The sequence below is a fragment of the Schistocerca cancellata genome, chromosome 1, assembly GCF_023864275.1.
Source record: "Schistocerca cancellata isolate TAMUIC-IGC-003103 chromosome 1, iqSchCanc2.1, whole genome shotgun sequence".
NCBI lineage: Eukaryota > Metazoa > Arthropoda > Insecta > Orthoptera > Acrididae > Schistocerca > Schistocerca cancellata.
The window spans coordinates 763456944-763478910 of record NC_064626.1 but is presented as its reverse complement, the minus strand read 5'-3'; the positions used below and the strand labels follow the sequence as shown (position 1 = coordinate 763478910).

Below are 21967 nucleotides of genomic sequence, written 5' to 3'. Positions count from 1 at the left end.
TCCTTAACCTATTGTTCCCCCATTCTCCTCCCCCTCCCCCATCCCCTCAGGAAACCTCCAACCCACCCACCCCCCTTCCCCCTCACTGCTACAAGTACACTTTCAGGTCTGAGTTATTGGAATAGCCCCTCTAACTCTTATCAGTATGAATGACTATTTAATTAAATTGATCAATTAATTAACCCCTCCCCTCTAGTAACTCCGCCTGCCCCTCACCCACACCTCCCCCACCCCTACCTGGTAATTGGCTGCTCTGTGTTGGAGAGGAAGGATCTCATGACAGGAAATTCAAGGGCATATTGTTTATTTACAAAAATGCAGTTTTCGGGGGTTGGATTTCTGTCACTCATCATTCTCTGCTTTTTGGTGAGATGAAGGTCTTGTAAGAAGTAATTACATATATCACTTTTCTTTTTTTATTCCGATCCCACAAGGAATACCATCATGAAACACCTATCACATTTAATTACACACTAAAAATCTTTCAATCGTGAAGCACGCACCACCCATCATCCTCTGTGTACTGGATCACACAGAAAGTCACCGCACGCACTGCCAGGAGTCGAGATGCACTGGCAGCCCCTGTGAATTGAAGATGCATCCATCAGCTGCCGAACCATGTGCATGTGTCAGTTCGGGTCCCGCGAGCACGAGGCTTCTTTTTCATACTTGATGTCTGAGAAATACCTTTTGAAATATGTGTCTACCTAGATACCGTTGCTGGCGCAATGAAGCATGTCCTTTGTACCTGCGGTCCAGTGAGATGTTCGCACACCATATCACTCTCAGCAAACTGTTCCAATGTGCACACGTGCCAATGCCACGAGTCACCACCAGATAGAGAAATATAGGGATGTGAGCTATTGCTCTCAGGCAGCTGCCGACAGCAGCCAGCAGGTGAAAGTCGCGTCTGTATTCGAATATACAGTTAGAGTTCCTCGAGTGTTATACTGACGTCACATGTCTATGTAAATAAGAGCCAAATCAACATCTGGGCTGCACACATGTGTTTACTAATGCTGGCACGATACCTCTCTACCTGTGGATACTGACATCACAGGAATCTTTTCCAATGCTTCCCAGAATAGCACAGGGTGCAAGTTCCTAGTGATCCTACCAGGACATGCGAGCTGCGCCTAAGCATGCATGACAAAAAAGTAGAATATGTGTTGGGACATCGTGGAATATTCCCACTTCAGCCTTATAGTTTCATGAAGTTTCGATAGGAGACAGCGCTATACATTGTCTTCAAAATGGCGTCTGTAATGGAGGTGTATTCCAGCTAGAGAGCTGTCATTTACTTTCTTTTGGCGGAAAACCAGAGCATTGTATAAGAGCCAAGTCGACTTCTCAGAAATTGTAAAGTGTCACAGAAATAGTTAACGATTACTTTTGTAGGAGCTTTCGTAATGTTTCAGCTTGTCTGCATGGAAATTCTTGTCCTAACAGGACCTGTTTACGAAAGTAGCTCAGAATAACACCAAATGCATTCTTGCTGATGGTCCTAAAGGGACATCACGTGTCCCCTTCCCAGAAATCGTGACGTCCTGCTTTCAACTTACGTCTCAGAAACGGTAAACGTTCTCACAGCTAAAAGCCCTCATCATGTCTGTGCAAGCTCGCGAAGACACCGTTAATCATAAAAGCATTCTTGTTCCTTGAAAGGAGAGCACTGTCTAAGCACAGACAGGAAAATCGGAACAGTTACACAAACGGAATTCGAAGCACTGTTGTACAGAAGAGAAAAATGAGTGGAACTTTTGGTGTCTGCAGCTACTGGTCTGGAGATGTCCTAATGCCGCAGTAGCCGATGAGTGACAGCATCCCTGCCAGAGATGGATGGTCTGCTTCAGCTTGTCTTTGAACACTTGCTTTCCCAGAACTTTCCATAGATACCTTGCCTCCATCTTATTTGAATCAGTTTGTACATGTTCCTATGCCCCAGCACAAAGGACGTTTTGTGAATGAATCGCGCATTCTGATTGGATCTTACTGAATTTACCCTCCAAATTACTGATGCTGCCAGTGTGGAAGCACTGTCCACCTTTTTTTCCTGCAGACAAGATTTTCAGTGGCAAAAAGCTATTTTGTACAGATCGCCATATTGCAATGACAATTAAATCCTGCAAAGTGACCTACAGATCATCAAATATGGAAAGACTGTTACTCAATTACACTACTCTGCCACTAAGGACGGAAGGTTGAGTATTAGAGCATGAAACAGATGTCCAACCCAACAATATATCACCGTGTACCTAGTCGATATAGTAAACATACAACTCATATCCTGTGCCATACAAAATCGCCCTTCTTGCATCATGCATATAGCTATCGACCGCCAGACACTCGTACATATATTGCGAAGACAGATAGCATAAGCACACGCACCATAGGTATACTCCTCGCTGCACTAGATATTTCCCATGAGGTCGGGTGGTGATCAACTCCTGACATGTGATCAGAGCGCCCTCAGTGGACGAAAGTCACTCTCAAAACTGTTGCACAAACTTGGGGTCGGCTCCCCTCGGCACAAAGGCATTACTGTCCCTGGCCCGACCTGCTTGCTTGCTTGCTTTTCACACCCATCTCCAGACTTCAGGATTACAAGAGCATATGTAATTTCACATGGTCTGCCAGAATATCATGCCATCTTCGCGGGACACTTGTATATATACCGCGAGGACTGTTGTACAAAGGCTGGCTCGGTTCCCCTCAGCACAAAGGCGTCACCGTTTCTGGTCAGACCTGCTTGCTTTCTACACCAATCTGGGCTTACAAGGACACATGTATTTTCACGTGGTTTGCCAGAATATTTACCATTTACGAGATAATTCTCGATATAAAGCACATAGCAATATCGGTTGCAAAACAGCATCGCTTGTGCAACATAATTCCAAAGATATAGACTGGAAATTATTTCTCTAGAAACCCGAAACTTTAGCAAGGTGGAGTGTGCTGTAAACCACTGAGTAACTAGAAACTCATCCCGTCTGTGAAGACCTTTACGTGAAAACACGAAAAAAAAGTAGAGGAAACTGATATTTCCACTTGCGAATGCAGATGTCAGTGATGTAACAGTTTCCAAATCATCCCTATAATTTACAAAGTCAACTAAGGTGTTTCTCATGTCTAGAGAACCAGCAAACGTGTCTTCTACCTGTCTTTAACTGCTAGATGTGCTCACCACAATCGATGTTCTCCCAACTAAATAAAGACGGGAAATGTGAAGAAGCAGTCAATCGGCCAATTTACATGGCATGGAATAATGGTCCAGCGCAAACACACATGTCCATATTGGATCTTCTCAAATTTTCATGCGAACACGACAGCTATCCAACACATACTAAGTGTTTGTTCGCTATTTGGCCATCTAGAGGACGACATAGTTAATTCAGCTCCATTCCTGCATCCCAACAGGCCTCTCCATTTGGACACCCTAGACACAATTATCCTAGGAAACGAGTCACAAACATATTTGATCGCTATACTTACAATTAAATGTTGCGATCATGGTCTCAATCGGACGACATTCGACAATGAGCGAAGTATCAGAAATACACCCTGCTGACACACACACACACACACACACACACACACACACACACACACACACACACACACACATACTTTATAAGCCTGATACACATGGTGAACCTATCACACACACCCTATTACTAAGTATAATACATCGCCAATAAATGTTTGCTGGCTATATGAAATAATACTGAGAGAAAATCAGCAATGGGTGGAAATCTCTCATCAGTTTTTTTTTTGTGAGTGTTACCACCGTGTCTTAGAAAGACGCCTTACAAACCGCCAGATATTAAAAAACATGACCATATTACTGCCACAAGCAGTCTTGGTTCTACAGCTGCAGACAAAAAAAAAAATGGTTCAAATGGCTCTGAGCACTATGGGACATAACTGCTGAGGTCATCAGTCCCCTAGAACTTAGAACTACTTAAACCTAACTAACCTAAGGACATCACACACATCCATGCCCGAGGCAGGATTCGAACCTGCGACCGTAGCGGTCGCGCGGATCCAGACTGTAGCGCCTAGAACCGCTCGGCCACCAGGCCGGCGATGCAGACAAGTATTCATGTTAAAAGCTACACTGGCTTTATAAATCGAGGTATGGCATTACCTATGAATGAAGTGGTTTTTCCAGACAAATACCACGACACTGAATATAGACGGTGATCACTGGAGTACATATTATCAGGCCAACAGTGCGGTTACACGTCGCCTATGGTATAACCTCGTAATAAAATTACTGAATTTAGAAAGCTAAGGAACGTGGTATGACGCCAGTATTTACAACACCCTCATGCCACCACTAGATATTTCTCCAGTACGATATATCCACTGGGTTATAGGCGAAGGTTGATTGAGAAGGATCACAAACAGTAGATGGTGTGCTGATTGAGGTCGTAAGAAATGTACACAGGCTTTTCAGATCTCTAGTGTTACAATATCCACTAGAAATGCTGTCTGGGATTTGGAATCAAGCCTTTCCATTCAACCACATACCTGCATTGGATGCTATGGAGAAGTCCTTTAATGTTTACAGCCACTAGTGAATCATATTTATGGCACTCTCTTATCTCGTAACAAGTCACCTTTCTCGAACCTATCTGCTTCAGTAAAATTCCAATATCGTTTTAGGTAGTCCCTTTGTCTCTTGCAACTTTGCACATGTGATCCTTTCAGTTTAAGTCGGAACTGAGCAGTTGCCACCTTCTGCAACCCGTGTAGAAACAGAGTGACCTGAGTTAGTGCGACAGGACCATGTTTTGACCATTCGGTGGAAATGGGAACAAGTTGTCATAGCTTCACAACAGTGTACGATGTGTAAGGTCAGCGCCTTATGAGGCCTGCTCCTGCAACATGAGGTAGCAGAAAAGACAGTGCAGGAACTGGAAGAAGAATGAGGATTTTGTTACAGCTTTGTGTTGTGTCCCCAAACTACATACAGATACTGCAGTCCGAAGCAGTTTCGTGTCCCTCAGGGCCCATTCACGTCTATCACTCCAACATGCTATCATCGTTATTCTGTACCATCCAACAGAGAAAAATTACGAACTATGAAAGCTCTAATAACTTCATCCGATAGAGAACTTGATAAGATTTTTACTGCATCTCTCTCCTCCCATATACTGCATGCTGGCATCGAGCACATGTGATAATCCTATTAAATATAATGGTATAGATCCATTACATAGACCAGTTTAAAGTTGCATTGCCTGACTGTATGAGGATGACCATATCCCACAAACTATACTGTAAGTCACAAGAGACGCTCTGTGTAACCCTGTGTCGTTGTTTGAAACATCACTTTTTTCTCTAGTGTAACACGCTTACTACACTGCCATACAGCACATACACGTTCAGTTCTGAAAAATGGAAAGATCTATTGCACTCAGGGTATCACCAAAGAAAAGCATATTCTTTTCAAACAATTACTTTTCAGCTGATAAGGTAAGTTCTCAGTGACAGTTTGCAGGTGCCGACGGAATCATTTGCTGCGAGATGCATTCAGTCTACGTTTTTGAGACATGGCTGCACTTACATACTCATCCATTTATTAATTTGAGTCACTATGGAGCACCTTTCTTGATTTTGAATCAGTACAGTATCAGGGACTTTAATATTCTTTTAGATGGCTACGCATTCCGATAGGAAAGACTCTCCACATGGTTCCATGTTGCAAAAGATCTGTGGCCCATTCTGTTGCACACTTGTGAATAACATCCTGTTCTACCAAACTCATTTACGATTCAGATTACCGATTATTATTATTATTTTGGGGCTGGATTTCAGGGTTAATTCATAGTTTTCTGATCTGCACATGCATGTACAGAAAACGAACTAAACTGTAGTTACAATACTATTGGTAGAGAGGATCAAAGAAACACAAGGGTTGAATAAAAATAAGGAAACACCGCAAGAAATGCATTCTGAACGTAAGTGCAGACGCTGGTCAAACCTGGCATCCGCCTCACCCTCGCCCCTTCCCCAGGTGAACCATGGACTTTGCCTTCGGTGTGGCGTCTTGTGAGCCTCAGCGATAGAGGTAGCCGTGCTGAAGGTGCAACAACAGAGGGGTATCTGCTTAGAGGCCAAACATACGTGCGGCTCCTGAAGGGGGAAAGCAGCCTTTTCAGTGCATGCCGGGGCAATAGTCTATGGAACTACAGCTGTAATGTTTCCCGAGGGCATGCAGCTCCACTGTATGGTTAAATTACGATGTCACCCTCTTGGATAAAATATTCCGGAGGTAAAATGTTCCTCTATTCGGATCTTAGGGGGGAAACTACCCAGGATGATGTCGTCATCAGGAGAAACAAAACTAGCGTTCTATGGATCGGAGCGAGGTATATTACACTCCTGGAAATGGAAAAAAGAACACATTGACACTGGTGTGTCAGACCCACCATACTTGCTCCGGACACTGCGAGAGGGCTGTACAAGCAATGATCACACGCACGGCACAGCGGACACACCAGGAACCGCGGTGTTGGCCGTCGAATGGCGCTAGCTGCGCAGCATTTGTGCACCGCCGCCGTCAGTGTCAGCCAGTTTGCCGTGGCATACGGAGCTCCATCGCAGTCTTTAACACTGGTAGCATGCCGCGACAGCGTGGACGTGAACCGTATGTGCAGTTGACGGACTTTGAGCGAGGGCGTATAGTGGGCATGCGGGATGCCGGGTAAACGTACCGCCGAATTGCTCAACACGTGGGGCGTGAGGTCTCCACAGTACATCGATGTAGTCGCCAGTGGTCGGCGGAAGGTGCACGTGCCCGTCGACCTGGGACCGGACCGCAGCGACGCACGGATGCACGCCAAGACCGTAGGATCCTACGCAGTGCCGTAGGGGACCGCACCGCCACTTCCCAGCAAATTAGGGACACTGTTGCTCCTGGGGTATCGGCGAGGACCATTCGCAACCGTCTCCATGAAGCTGGGCTACGGTCCCGCACACCGTTAGGCCGTCTTCCGCTCACGCCCCAACATCGTGCAGCCCGCCTCCAGTGGTGTCGCGACAGGCGTGAATGGAGGGACGAATGGAGACGTGTCGTCTTCAGCGATGAGAGTCGCTTCTGCCTTGGTGCCAATGATGGTCGTATGCGTGTTTGGCGCCGTGCAGGTGAGCGCCACAATCAGGACTGCATACGACCGAGGCACACAGGGCCAACACCCGGCATCATGGTGTGGGGAGCGATCTCCTACACTGGCCGTACACCACTGGTGATCGTCGAGGGGACACTGAATAGTGCACGGTACATCCAAACCGTCATCGAACCCATCGTTCTACCATTCCTAGACCGGCAAGGGAACTTGCTGTTCCAACAGGACAATGCACGTCCGCATGTATCCCGTGCCACCCAACGTGCTCTAGAAGGTGTAAGTCAACTACCCTGGCCAGCAAGATCTCCGGATCTGTCCCCCATTGAGCATGTTTGGGACTGGATGAAGCGTCGTCTCACGCGGTCTGCACGTCCAGCACGAACGCTGGTCCAACTGAGGCGCCAGGTGGAAATGGCATGGCAAGTCGTTCCACAGGACTACATACAGCATCTCTACGATCGTCTCCATGGGAGAATAGCAGCCTGCATTGCTGCGAAAGGTGGATATACACTGCACTAGTGCCGACATTGTGCATGCTCTGTTGCCTGTGTCTATGTGCCTGTGGTTCTGTCAGTGTGATCATGTGATGTATCTGACCCCAGGAATGTGTCAATAAAGTTTCCCCTTCCTGGGACAATGAATTCACGGTGTTCTTATTTCAATTTCCAGGAGTGTAGATACGCTAATGGGGCAGGTAGGTAAGAAAATTTAAAAACGTAAATGAATAGTTTGGAGTTGGATATATTGGGAAATAATGAAGTTCGGTGGCATGAGGAACAGGACTTATGATCAGGTGAATACAGGGTTATAAATACAAAGTCAAATTAGGGATTATGCTGGAGTGGGTTTAATAATGATAAAGGAAATAGGAATGTGGGTAAGCTTCTATGAACAGCGTAGTGAACGTATCAACGCAGCCAAGATAGACATGAAGCCCATGTCTTCAAACCGGTACAAGTTTATATGCCAACTACTTCCGCAGATGATGAAGAGACTGAAGAAATGCATGAGGAGAGAAAAAAATTATTAACATGGGTAAAGGAGAAGAAAATTTAATTGTAATGGGGCTCTGGAATTCGATAGTAGGAAAAGGAAGAGAAGGAAAAGTATTCGGTGAATATGGACTGGGAGATAGGAACGAAATAAGAAGCCATCTGGTAGCATTTTGCACAAAGCATAATTTAATCATCACTAACACTTGGTACGTCGTATAAGTGGCAGAGACCTAGAGAAACAGGAAGGTTTCAGATGGATTGTATAATGACAAGACAGAGATTTCGGAAACATATCTTAAATTGCAAGCCATTTCCAGCGGTAGATGTGGACTCTGACCGCAATTTATTGGTTATAAACTATAGATGAAAACTGAAGAAATTGGAAAAAGTTAAGTAATTAACAAGATGGGACCTGGATAAGTTGAGAGAACCAGAGGCTGTTGAGAGCTTCAGAGGGAGCATTATACAACGGTTGACTAGAAAAGGAAAAAGGAATGCAGTAGAAGACGAATGGGTAGCTTTAAGAGATGAAATAATGAAGGTAACAGAGGGTCAAATAGGTAAAGAAACAAGGCCTAGTAGAAATCCTTGGATAACACAAGAGATATTAAATTTTAATTGGTGAAAGGAAAAAATTTAAACTGCAGAAAATGCAGCAGGCGATAGGGAATAAAAACATTTAAAAATCGAGACAGACAGGAAGCGCAAAATGGCTACGCAGGAATGAGTAGAGGACAACTGTAAGGATTTAAAAGCATATTTCACTTGGGAAAAAAAATACCGTATACAGGAAAATTAAACAGACCTTTGGAGAAAAGAGAAGCAGCTGTATGAGTATCAGGAGCGCAGATGGAAAACCAGTCCTAAGAAATGAGGGAAACTGAAAGGTGGAAGGATTATATAAGGAGTCTATACAAAGAAGTGAAGGCAATGTTATAGAAAGTGAAGAGGACGTAGGTGAAAATGATATGGGAGATATGATACTGCGAGAAGAATTTGACAGAGCTCTGAAAGATCTAAGTTGAAACAAGTCCCCTGCAGTAGACGATATTCCGTCAGAACTACTGATAACCTTGGGAGAACCAGCCATGACAAAAATCTTCCATCAGGTGTGCAAAAGTTATGACACTGCGAAATACCCTCAGACTTCAAGAAGAATGGAATAATTGCAATTCCTAAGAAATTAGTTGCTGCCATTTGTGAAAATTACTGAACTATCAGTTTAACAAGTCATGGTTGCGAAGTACTAACAGGAGTTCCTTAGAGAAGAATGAAAAAAACTGGTAGAAGTCGACATCGGGGAAGATCAGTTTGGATTCCGGAGAAACGTAGGAAAGCGCGAGGCAATACTGACCCTACGACTTATCTTAGAACTATATTAAGGAAAGGCAAACCTATGTTTATAGCATTTGTAGACTTAGAGAAAGCGTTTGACTGTGTTGAGTGGAATATTCTGTTTGAAATTCTGAAGGTAGCAAGGGTAAAATACAGGGAGCGAAAGGCTATTTACAATCTGTACAGAAACCAAATGGCAGTTACTCCTATAAGAGCCGAGGGGCACGAAAGGGAAGCAGCGGTTGAGAATGGAGTAAGACAAGGTTGTAGCCTATGCCCAATGTCATTCGGTGCAGTAGTTGAATGGAATGGACAGTGTCTTGAAAGGCTTTGGTGGTCTTGCAAGACCTCTGAAATTATTCCTCCTTTCAGGAAGGAAACTTGACTTTCAGAAGACAGATGCATCAGCATTGCAGTGATCGCTCAAAAAAGTCCACCAGTTCAACAATGAATATGAACCTAGCATGCAACTTGAAGTGTTCACATCCACAATTTTTCCAACGGTGGAAGTCATGTTAGATGAAAGATTAGTGTTTTATCCATCTTCAGCAACTGTAGCTGTATCTATGGAAATAAACAGCAACCAGTTGCTGATTATTTCGATTTAGACGAAAGAGTACATTGTGACATCTCTGCATTACTCTTCCGTAGAAATTTACACAAATAACAATACCAAGAAAGTTATTATTTGAAGGAAACTAAAAATGGTGCCCACAAGGAAAAATAAAGTTAGAGGAGTAGAAGGATTTCATAATTCCTGATTTAAAATGTCAAATAATTTTTTAAAACCATAATACACTGCTTTGGGCAATACAGCAGCTTCACTTCGCTGTCAGTCATTAACTTTAGTGGGATATCATCAAAAGTTGATGTAAAGGAGGTGGCAAGGACGTGTATCCTTTGTTTGTTCACTACACACTTTCTGGTACTGTTCGACAGTGATCACAAAGACAAGCATCTATCAAGTAGACAGTGAAAAGCTGTGGGTAGATATCTTAACATGAGAACGTTAACAGAGTGGAAACTATTACAATTTTCATTGCCTCTATCTAAACAAATTTCTTTTGCCTTTTGATAGTTAAAAATTGGTGTCCTCGCCAGGAGTTAAAGTAGAAAGAACGTTGTGTATAGCCATACACATTTTACATATTTTTAGCGTTTAATTCCAGATTAGTGAATAGGAATGTTATATTAAGAGCTTGGATCTTAATAAGTCTAGGCAGTCTACGTAATTCCATTTTGCGAAAATATGAATATGTAACCTCAGGTATGTACAGTAAAGAGACTTGCGAGTGTAGATGCTAAATACCTGATGGGTACGACAGTAACTTCGCACCTGCCACGTCGTCAACAGGGAAGCTGCTTCTGGACGTGGGTCTGTCTAGCAACGCCGCTTGTATTTCCCGGTCAGCATCCGCCTCAGATAATATAGGCTTCAGTCATTAGTTGCGAAGAACAAAACGTGCCAAAAACTCCACTTGCACTTAGATAGAAGTAACATTTCAAAGGGCACCTAAGTATTTATTACTAGTCGCTGAAGAAAAATGGAACTTCTTCAATAGCTTTTACAACGCCAGAACACATGCAGCTTACCTGAAAGTAACGGTGGATATTTAAAGCTGCTTTAGTGAGGTGGTATCTTTCGCTGCTTGGGAACAAAATCCGTCAACAAGAGTGTGGGCGCTAAAAAGCCCCGAGGACGTTGTAGCTAGCTCGACCGCGGAGAACTGGTTGTCAGGGGCAGGCGCCGGCCCAGTATGACCCAGATAAGCCTCTGTGCTCCAGACAGACGCGAAACGCGTGTAGGTCAGTCACGTGTAAACACACACAAGTCTGCTCTACGGCTGGCGGTTCTTCTCAACTTTCAGGAAACGGCACCTGGAATGAAAATCCTGACTTCCTAAGCCGTTTCGCCGGCCGCGGTGGTCTAGCGGTTCTGGCGCTGCCGTCCGGAACCGCGGGACTGCTACGGTCGCAGGTTCGAATCCTGCCTCGGGCATGGGTGTGTGATGTCCTTAGGTTAGTTAGGTTTAGTAGTTCTAAGTTCTAGGGGACTTATGACCTAAGATGTTGAGTACCATAGTGCTCAGAGCCATTTGAACCATTTTGAACCTAAGCCGTTACCGTTGTCGCGTAATTCCTCGCCACGATATCCGCCAAGAGAAATAAATAACTCTTACTTGAACGCCTGTAGTCCACTGTTTAGATGGTTCTTGTTTATTTTCCAGGAAGTATTGTTCATTCCCGACGTAAACGGAAAACTAAATTACACATGAGAACAGAAAGACAGCTATCAATAACATGAAAACATACGAAAGAACATGATACAACTGTGTTGCACAGAATTTAATCTGTCGTATGGCTGCAATTGGTAGCGAGATGGATGCAAACAGGACTTTTGTATCATTCGTCATCCAGTGTAGTACTTAGTTCCGTCAGACGTGAGGTAATCTACTCTAAAAGCGGCCGCAGCGGCTTAATAATGTTGGGGGTGGGCTATTACGATGGCCAGAAATGCTCACTGCAATATTCACCTATGAGTGTATGAACGAGGATAGTAGTGTCACTTAGCATTGTCTTGAAGAACAAGGCCATTGAAGGGAACGTCATCTAAATTTGTTTTCTGCAAACCACTCATGGTGCACCAGCTATATCTACGTCTCTATGACTACTGTGCAACCACACTTCAGTGTATGGTAAAGGTTTAATAGAACCACTGTCACACTATTTCTCGACCGTTCAACTCTCGAACAGTACTTGGAAACAATGAACACCTAAATCTTTCTGTGCCAGTTCTTGTTTTCATAATTATACTTCGATGGCCATCTATCCCTACGTGCGGAGGAGAAAGTTGGTGATTGAAATTTCGTGAAAAGATATCGTCATAACAAAAAACGTCTTTGTTCTAATGAATGGTTTCCACCTAACTAACTTATCATATCCATGATACACTTTCCCCTATTTCGCAGTAATACAGAATGGGCTGCCCCCTCCACTTTATCTCCCCGTCAATCCTGTCTGGTAAAGATCCCACACAGCGCAGCAATGTACCAGAAGTGGAAGAACAAGCGTAGAGTAGCCAGTCCCTTTAGCAGGCTATCTAACTTGTCATCCAATTTGTCCACATAACGCTCAGCCATATGTTATCAATGTAGAGCAAGAGACCAATTATACACTACAAAATTACGACCACGCCTCCACGTTTAACTCAAATGAACTGGTGGTCTCGTTTATAAACTTCCTTGGAAAACCTTCACTCACAGATTAGATCCTTTGTTGGAAACGAGGGGAAGGGCATCATATTTACGTATCACAATTACGTCAGATTATCTTATCTCGGTTTCATTTACGCCATGGTGATGCATTCTTCATGTTTTGGAGATAACCATCAGATTGCAGATGTTCAGATATTTCGTGGTGTAGGGGAGATAGAAGGGCGAAGAGTGAAGCATAATTCTGACTGCCCAAACAGTGGAAAGATAAAATCTGGAACTTCTACAACCAAGTTACGCGGAACGAAGAAAGGGTCACCACAGGCATTTGAACAAACTTAACAAGAAGTCCTATTTGCCAACCGGCTCTTGACTACGACAAGGAGGAAGTTGGTTGAAAGCTGCTAAACGAGTTGGTGCATCTTCAAATCCAAACGTTAATAATCAGTACTTACCCTTACGATGCTCTACACTTGTTTCTCTACGTTTCTGCTAGCACGACGTCACAATACTCAGCCTTTACAGTCACTGGCAACTGCACTACTGGCCATTAAAATTGCTACACCAAGAAAAAATGCAGATGATAAACGAGTATTCATTGGACAAATATATTATACTAGAACTGACATGTGATTACATTTTCACGCAATCTGGGTGCATAGATCCTGAGAAATCAGTACCTAGAACACCCACCTGTAGCCGTAATAACGGCCTTGATACGCCTGGGTATTGAGTCAAACAGAGCTTGGATGGCGTGTACAGGTACAGCTGCCCATGCAGCTTCAACACGATACCATGGCGCATCAAGAGTAGTGACTGGCGTATTGTGACGAGCCAGTTGCTCGGCCACCATTGGCCAGACGTTTTCAATTGGTGAGAGGTCTAGAGAATGTGCTGGCCAGGACAGCAGTCGAACATTTTCTGTATCCAGAAAGGCCCGTACAGGACCTGCAACATGCAGTCGTGCATTATCCTGCTGAAATGTAGGGTTTCGCAGGGATCGAATAAAGGGTAGAGCCACGTGTCGTAACACATCTGAAATGTAACGTCCACTGTTCAAAGTGCCGTCAGTGCGAACAAGAGGTGACCGAGACGTGTAACCAATGGTACCCATACCATCACGCCGGGTGACACGCCAGTATGGCGATGACGAATACACGCTTCCAATGTGCGTTCACTGTGATTTCGTCATACACGGATCCGACCATCATGATGCTGTAAACAGAACCTGGATTCATCCGAAAATATGACGTTTTGCCATTCGTGCACCCAGGTTCGTCGTTGCGTATACCATCGCAGGCGCTCCTGTCTGTGATGCAGCGTCAAGGCTAACCGCAGCCATGGTTTCCGAGCTGATAGTCCGTGCTGCTGCAAACGTCGTCGAACTGTTCGTGCAGATGGTTGTTGTCTTGCAAACGTCCCCATCTGTTGACTCAGATCGAGACGTGGCTGCACGATCCGTTACAGCCATGCGAATAAGATGCCTGTCATCGCGACTGCTAGTGATACGAGGCCGTTGGGATCCAGCACGGCGTTCCGTATTACCTTCCTGAACCCACCGATTCCATATTCTTCTAACAATCACTGGATCTCGACCAACGCGAGCAGCAATGTCGCGATACGATAAACCGCAATCGCGATAGGTTACAATCCGACCTTTATCAAAGTCGGAAACGTGATGGTACGCATTTCTCCTCCTTACACGAGGCATCACAACAACGTTTCACCAGGCAAAGTAGGTCAACTGCTTTTTGTGTATGAGAAATCCGTCGGAAACATTCCTCATGTCAGCACGTTGTAGGTGTCGCCACCATGCCAACCTTGTGTGAATGTCCTGAAAGCTAATCATTTGCATATCACAGCATCTTCTTCCTGTCGGTTAAATTTCGCGTCTGTAGCACGTCATCTTCATGGTGTAGCAATTGTAATGGCCAGTAGTGTAAATTTAGTGCAATATTTGACTTCGCTTTTGATGTGTTGCAACCAATAGCTTACGTTGTAGTAAAATTAAACACTTGTTCTCATTTCAGATAAAACTATACAATAATAGCTACAATTCCCTTTCCTCTAACTATAGTCCTGTCACGAACGACGGTGGTTTGCGCAGGTCGAAACACAAACGGGAATTGTATTGCTGCCGGTGCGAATCGACAGTTGCGGTAGGGTTTGCGCTTGATGGAAGCTTGTAAATTACGTCTCCCACTTACTTGTGTAGGATTTGTCGCTTACCTCCACAATCAGCTATGACAACTTGCAACAAATGGAACAAAAATTCACTAAATAACTCGCTATGATTACGTTCAATACTTGCACTGGATACGACACTCACAGCAGAGCTCTTAGGACGTCAATGAATGCTCGTTGGCTGTCGGAAAATGCGTGACGCAGGTGCGCAGAACAACCTAACTATCGCCATCAGTCACGAATCCAACTGAAGTCGCGTCCCACCAATATTCGTTTGATACGAAGTTAGGCGGAACTCATTTTTCTGCACCTACTACTCTGCAGTTGCATGAATAAAAACGTAGTAATTCACCTAGTGTATTTCAAGAACGATCTGCACGTCATTTCTCACTAAATATGAGGAGTGGACGTTTTATACATACGTATTTTCATTCCTTTCACTGCGATTTGTACCTGGGCTTCGAGGGTGCCTGAAATCGCTTATTCCACACACGCCCCAGAGAAATAGAAGTTCGTGGTCATATACAGGGTGTTTAGAAATAAGTTATTCAAAAGTAACTTTTAATTGTGAAAAGAGTAAATAGCATACAGAAATGTTCGATACAGTACTGCATGCAGAATATCCTCCAAGTTTTATTCCCGCCTAACACTGTTAGTTTCCGATGTCCGCACGAGGTGTCATGTGTGAATGAGTTATTTCAACAGTGATAACAGAGTTGTATAAGGGTGCAGAGCGTGTGCAGTGTCGTTTATGGTTTAATGAATCCAAATCCGCTACTGCGGTTCAGAGACAATCCAGGACTACACAGTATGTGTTGAAAATGGTTTTCATGTGCCTCAACGCATGCGTGTACGCGCCGTAGTATCTTCTGTCTCATACATTCACATCGGCCAGGCTGCATCCGAACAGTGTTAAGGGCAGCATGAATACGCTACTCCAGTGTCTCCACATCTGGAATGGGCTCTGCACACACGATACTTTTGAGATGGCCCCATAACTAGAAATCTCACGAGTTGAGATCCGGTGAACGAGCAGGCCATGCAGCTATATCCCCTCGTCCGATCCATCGACCAGGGAGACACGATTGACGGCAAAGTCGACTGGAGCGCCATCATGTAGCAGCCATATAACGGTTCCAATCATCAATGGCACTTCTTCCAGCAGGGGAGCCAAAGTCACCCGCAAGAAACGCTGCTAGCTCCGGCCTGTTAGACTACGTGGAAGGAAGACTGGTCCCAAAATACGGTCACCACCTATCCCGGTCCACACATTCCGGCTGCAACGATGCTGATGATTCGCTGTCACCATACCATGGGAGTTTTGCGTACTATCCCACAGATGACTGATATGAAAGTTGAAGAAACCACTCCGCGTGAAGGTGGGCTCATCTGTGAATTGGATGGATGCCACAAATCTCGGAATCGTGGTTGCCTGGTGAAGAAACAACTGACAAAACTGTGCCAGATGTGGAAAGTCTGTCGCTAGTAAGCCGTGCAGACGCTGTAAGTGATAAGGGTAGTAACAATTGACGGTCATCTGGCCTACCCTGTACTGGCGGGCCAGCTGCCTGGTACTGACATGGCGGTCGCATTCCGCAGTGTTAATCACACTTCCTCCAGGTCCGGTGTCTGAACATTTCGGGTACGTCCTTCATGATTTCATGCTTCCTGAAACGACCCTGTCTCAGACAAACGGCGAAACGCTGTTGCAAACTCTGAATGCTGTGGTTGTCGTCGGCGGAGATGATCTACTGATACAACCTCGCTGCCCGTCGCCCATTGCCGTTTGCCTTTCCATAAGTAAACGGCATGTCGACAAGCTCTCGATTCAAATACGGAATCATTGTGTACCAGGCTGAGTCATGTCCACTACAAGGTGATTCAGCAGGAAAAGTTAATCGGGTACATTACCAATTACTATGGCAGTGGAGGGTCTAGGGCATGTCGTATGAGGACAGTACCACACTCTAGGAGGAAACCATGCGAACTGTAACTGTGGTTGCATGGTACAGCACGCAATCTCTGTAACAAAGTATGATTGAATAAATGGTGTCTAGCGTGGAGACCATGCGTTTAGACCTTTTTTGTCCCGCATCCTCTCAGCGATCAATCCCTAGAGTTTGTACACGATGGAAAAAATCATCCTATAGAGAAAATGAGCGGTCCTGTCATACTGACATGGGACACTCCTGCTGATATCCTTACCTCTCATGAACACTCGCTGTCGAGGACAACGTACTGCATTCTGTTACTTAAGTGTTATTCAAGCCGCTCCTATATCTGGGAACTTAATCTGCATGCTCGGACCTTAGCTAACAGTCTGCCGTGCATAACCGAAGCGAACATTTTCCGAAAAATCTACGAATATGGGATCTTCCTGTTGATCTTCGTCCGTGGTTCGCAATATATCGTGCGAGAAAAGGGAAAGCTGAATTTCGCACGAACGATGCTTTCTAAATCCGTTCTGATATGTGAACAGAAGCTTTTCTATTTGAATGAAATTTTTATATTTGAACTTAGAGTATGCTCAAGTATTACTCAGTAAACCAGTGTTACGGATATCGGTCTGTAGTTTTGAGGGTCCGTTCTTTTACGATTATTGTATACAGGAGTCTCCTTTCTCCAGTGGCTTCGAACTTTGCGCTAACAACAGATTCGTGATAAATGCAAACTAAGGGGCCAGTGCCGAAGAGTACTCTCTGTGAAACCGAACTGAGATTCCATCATGATCTGGCGACTTTTTTCGACTTTTTCAGTTACTTCTTAACATCATGGCTACCTGTTTCTATGTCCGCCGTATTGGTATTTGCGCGACAGCCACACGATCATATGTCTGTACGATCCTCCTGCATAACTGTTTTTTTAAAAGCGAAACTTAAAACTTCAACTTTCCTATTGTTGTCTTCCACTGCCACAAAACCTTGGCCGAAGAGTGACTGGATAGAAGCGTTCGACAAACTTACCAGTTTTAAGCAAGACCTGAATTTTCTTGTTTTCCCGGGAAGATCTTTCGCTAAGGTATGAGTGTGGAATTTTATGTTTCCAGCGTCGACTTTTTTATAGACCGACGAGAGTGCAACGATCTCTGCTTGCTCAGCATTCTCTGAACTTTTTTATTAAACCGCGGTAGATCTTTTCCACTCTTAAATCATTTACTCGGATTTTTCTACATATCTTCCGAGATCTGGATTCGATCACTCCTTACGAGGGCTTCAACCTAACCGTGAACCTCACCTGATATTGTGATTGGCGTGACAGGCTCAGGAAGTTGAAGCACTTTAAAAGGAACTGACAACTTAGTATAATTAGAAAGAGTGTCTGTAGTATTTGGTGGAACGTTGCTCATGGCCCGGATTTGTTGATCGAGCACAGCGTCAGTTTGCTTCTTTTTTTTTTTTTTTTAGTAAAATTTGCTATTTTTTCCAGTACCAACAAGAGTTGTTTGGAAATTCCGCTGTCGTTGCGTCCTCCGTATAAAACAGGAGTTCCTCTCATAATCGTATCAATACACTGGAAACTTCAGACAAACATCCGCTTCGTACGAGATGATACGCGGGAGACTTGAGAAAAGCGTCCAACGCAAACGATTTAAAACATAATAGGAAACAAAACGTCAACAAAGTAATTGACGCAAAACAGCGTGTTGGCCACCAACCGCTGGATCCAGTTGGAAGTGTTGCCCGCTTAATTAGTCATTTCTTACTTATTCTTTCCTGGGGAACACAAGGCTCGGAGTACTTTTAGCCGGCAGCAAGTTAGGGATGCGGTCGCTGGCAATTTTGGGATTGCACTACAAAATTATGACTCGATGCATATCTTATCGCTGCATATTTCAGAGGGTTATTAAGAGTAAACAAACTTATGTCAAAAATCGAGCGCTTGTTCCATCTTCATCCATCAAATTCATACAGAAAAAAGTAGAATTGTTATTGTAGCTGGAGAATTGTCGCCAGTGTGGCACGTATTTCGCTTTAAATTGACTTCTGTTAGAATGTCAGCTATAGGACAGATAGTAGTCACGACGAAGGTAAACGTTACGTTAGGAAGATACAAGTTCCTTTGAAATGATTTCTCTCCTGAAGCGGTCTACAAGAATGGAATTACTGTCCCAGTATATGACTCCAAAAAAATCTTGTGACTATCGCGCTGCGTACGGTTTGTCTGAAACTGCTGTGCAGTATTTGAATGTTATTATACAGATAGTGCGCAAAAAGCTCATTCAAAGATACCGTGAGTTCTGTACACATACTTCATAGGCATTTTAATAATTTGCATTCGATATCTGGAATAAATGTGGCTCAAGTTTGGAGAGAGAAAGGGCATTTAACTTGCTTGCGACGTGTCACAACTTGTATGTCGCTTTTTTTTTCGTAGGGAAGGAAGGGATAGCCGCCACTATTTCTACGTTTTGTGGTGCACTGACCGTACTGACGGAGCTCTGTATTACTAAATTGCCACTAAATCACAGATTCTTTAAAGAATCGCACTCCCCTGTATAAAATAGCTTCAAACATGTGATTACTTTACAAGCGGGTTAATGCGTTAAATTTTTGCCTTTAAGCTTGTAAGTGAGAAGAAATTTAAGAAAGGTTTGAAGTTACGCTTAAATCTATTGGAAATTGATAAGTTCTCTTATTAAAACTGCCGGCGACCGCATTCCTAACTTGCTGCCGCCTAAAAGTACTCCGAGCCTTGTGTTCCCCAGGAAAGAATAAGCAAGAAATGACTAATTAAACGGGCAACACTTCCAACTGGATCCAGCGGTTGGTGACCAACACGCAGTTTCGCGTCTATTTTTTTGTTAACGTTTTGTTTCCTATTATGTTTTAAATCGTTTGCGTTGGACGCTTTTCTCAAGTCTCCCGCGTATCATCTCTTACGAAGCGGCTGTTTGTCTGAAGTTTCCAGTGTATTGATACGATTATGAGAGGAACTCCTGTTTTATACGGAGGACGCAACGACAGCAGAATTTCCAAAGAACTTTTGTTGGTACTGGAAAACTGCATGAATGTAGGGCAATTTATGCTCCATTTTAAGCAAGAGCTAATTTCCCAATGTTTATGAAGTCTTATCCTCTGAGCTATGTGCCATACAGTGATACAATTTTGCAGGTACATTCAGTGATATATATAGATACTGTCTGCAAAGTGTGTAGAGAATAGAGTTAATAGTAAAGAAGTAATAAATTAAAAAGGCGTGTCGCATGCTGAAGTTCGACTTCTTGAAGAGCGATTATGTAGTAAGTGATAAGCGTTATTCTTTTCATCATTTGCGTGGGTGTCAGGGCGGAAAAGTTTGGTAAATGTTGGAAGCTATGTGTAAAGTTCGTTGGGAGTCGCTACGGGCTATCATTCTCATATACTGGATGAATATACTCAGGGTAATTTGTGCGCCATAAATTACGCCGCCTCAGGACGTATATATACTTTCCAATTGTAATTCTTGTCTTACTCTGTTTACGAAAGAATTTAAAATTTTTGTATTTTCTCAATAATTAAATGAAATGTTAAAAATCGAATTTTTGTTGCTCCTACGTTGCAACTGGCAATGGATTTCGGGACAGAGTTCTAGTAATATAGATGCTACCTCAGCACAGAGAAATGGCTTCCTATAAATAAATGTGAACCAAAAGTCAACGAATTTGGCACTGTCATGCAGAAAATTAGTCATTTATTAAACTCTGAAAGATTTTTAGGGACGAAATTCCGTCTGTGTGTACGTTACAGTACCATATTTTTAATCTTTATTCATCTTAAAGTCACGCAGTCATTAACCCGAAGACTATTTTGAACGCCACAGTGCTTTACTAGGCACGGTCCTGTTGGAGTTTATAAGCCGTTCCCTTCCTACGACCTTTGAACTGACTTAGCCAGGCAGTTGTAGGGGGACCTACAGTCAACGTGGTTTCCGAACCGCGTGCAACTCGACACTTTTCACATCAGTAGTACGCAACAAATGATTCAGACTATCATTTGTAAAGCTTGTCTGAAGATGAACGTTGCTCGCAATGCGTATATTCAATAAATTGACTTGCAGCACTCTCCCACGCTACCGAATTTATCTAACACTTGTTTCACAATTATATGGCCATAGGCCTACAGTCACATAAATTTGTACTATGATCTTATACCTTCATTATACTCGATATGTCTCGATAGTAAACAACACACAATGTATTTCTCACTAGTGAGATTACTGTAGTTACGTCCTTGTTGTACTTACCTCGGAAAAGTAATTTTCCTTCTTCGACGATTTTCAGCAGGCCAAATACGTGGAAAATTGAAGTATTGGTCTTGGCACAAAATGTGAGCAACAGTACCGTAACAACGCCACCTGACTATTGTGATATGATGTTGGCGACTCGCAGAGTACGCCAGGCCTTCTTCACTCCAGTAGTATTCTCTACGACACACACTCACCTTTGTGAACGCCGGTCGTGTCAGTCGGAGCAGCTGAGAAGAATCTGACTTCCACAAAGCAGAAGCGTGCGGCCGCACAGTGATGTAAGACTTTGAAAGACTCGTTTTTTCTGGCAGCAAGGCCGGCCGGTCATGATACTGACTTACTCCTCAAGTAACAACTACGCGTTTCATATGCTAACTCGCGACGCTGCAGATATGCGAACGTGTTCTGTCTGCTGGTGAGACGTCACTAATGCAAAACTTCCTACAGCCTATTCAGTTATTCTCCCATAGTTTAGATGGGACACAAGAGCCTTTGTTTCCTATTGCGTTGTACTACGGTGACTCACGGCTGCTGTCGTCTACAGATTGAGGCATCTTTTTTCGTAACGCTAATTCCATTAACTGAGTTGGCACTCAGTTCTCCACTTGCTAGTTATTTTCTTGCCGCACCCCCACCCCTCTTCTCTCCCACTGAAAACCCCACACCCCATCGTTGCGTGGGGCAAGGTGGAAAAGTTCTTCACGTCTGAGTCAAAGACTATGTCTTTAGGCTGGAAAGCTTGCTTTTGAACGTGGGCTCCTTTCACATAAATGTCTTGACTCTTGGATCTTCTTTAAATACATTCTACATTATGTGATCAAAAGCATCCGGACACTCCCAAAACATATGTTTTTCATATTAGGTGCATTGTGCTACCACCTAC

At 43.8% G+C, this 21967-nt stretch overlaps 1 protein-coding gene across 3 annotated transcripts in view; it reads right to left on the bottom strand.

Moving 5' to 3' along the window:
* Window positions 1-21967, bottom strand: part of LOC126186823 (uncharacterized) — a 298174-nt gene that overhangs the window by 224162 nt on the left and 52045 nt on the right. The window contains exon 1 of one of the 3 annotated variants that reach the window (XM_049928247.1): window positions 21279-21301. The exons of 1 other annotated variant lie outside the window; for it this stretch is intronic. The gene's annotated coding sequence lies outside the window, so the exon portion shown is untranslated. Of the gene's footprint in view, window positions 1-11056; window positions 11183-21278; window positions 21302-21967 lie in introns of those variants that run through there. One more of the 3 variants, XM_049928245.1, reaches the window with a different exon arrangement.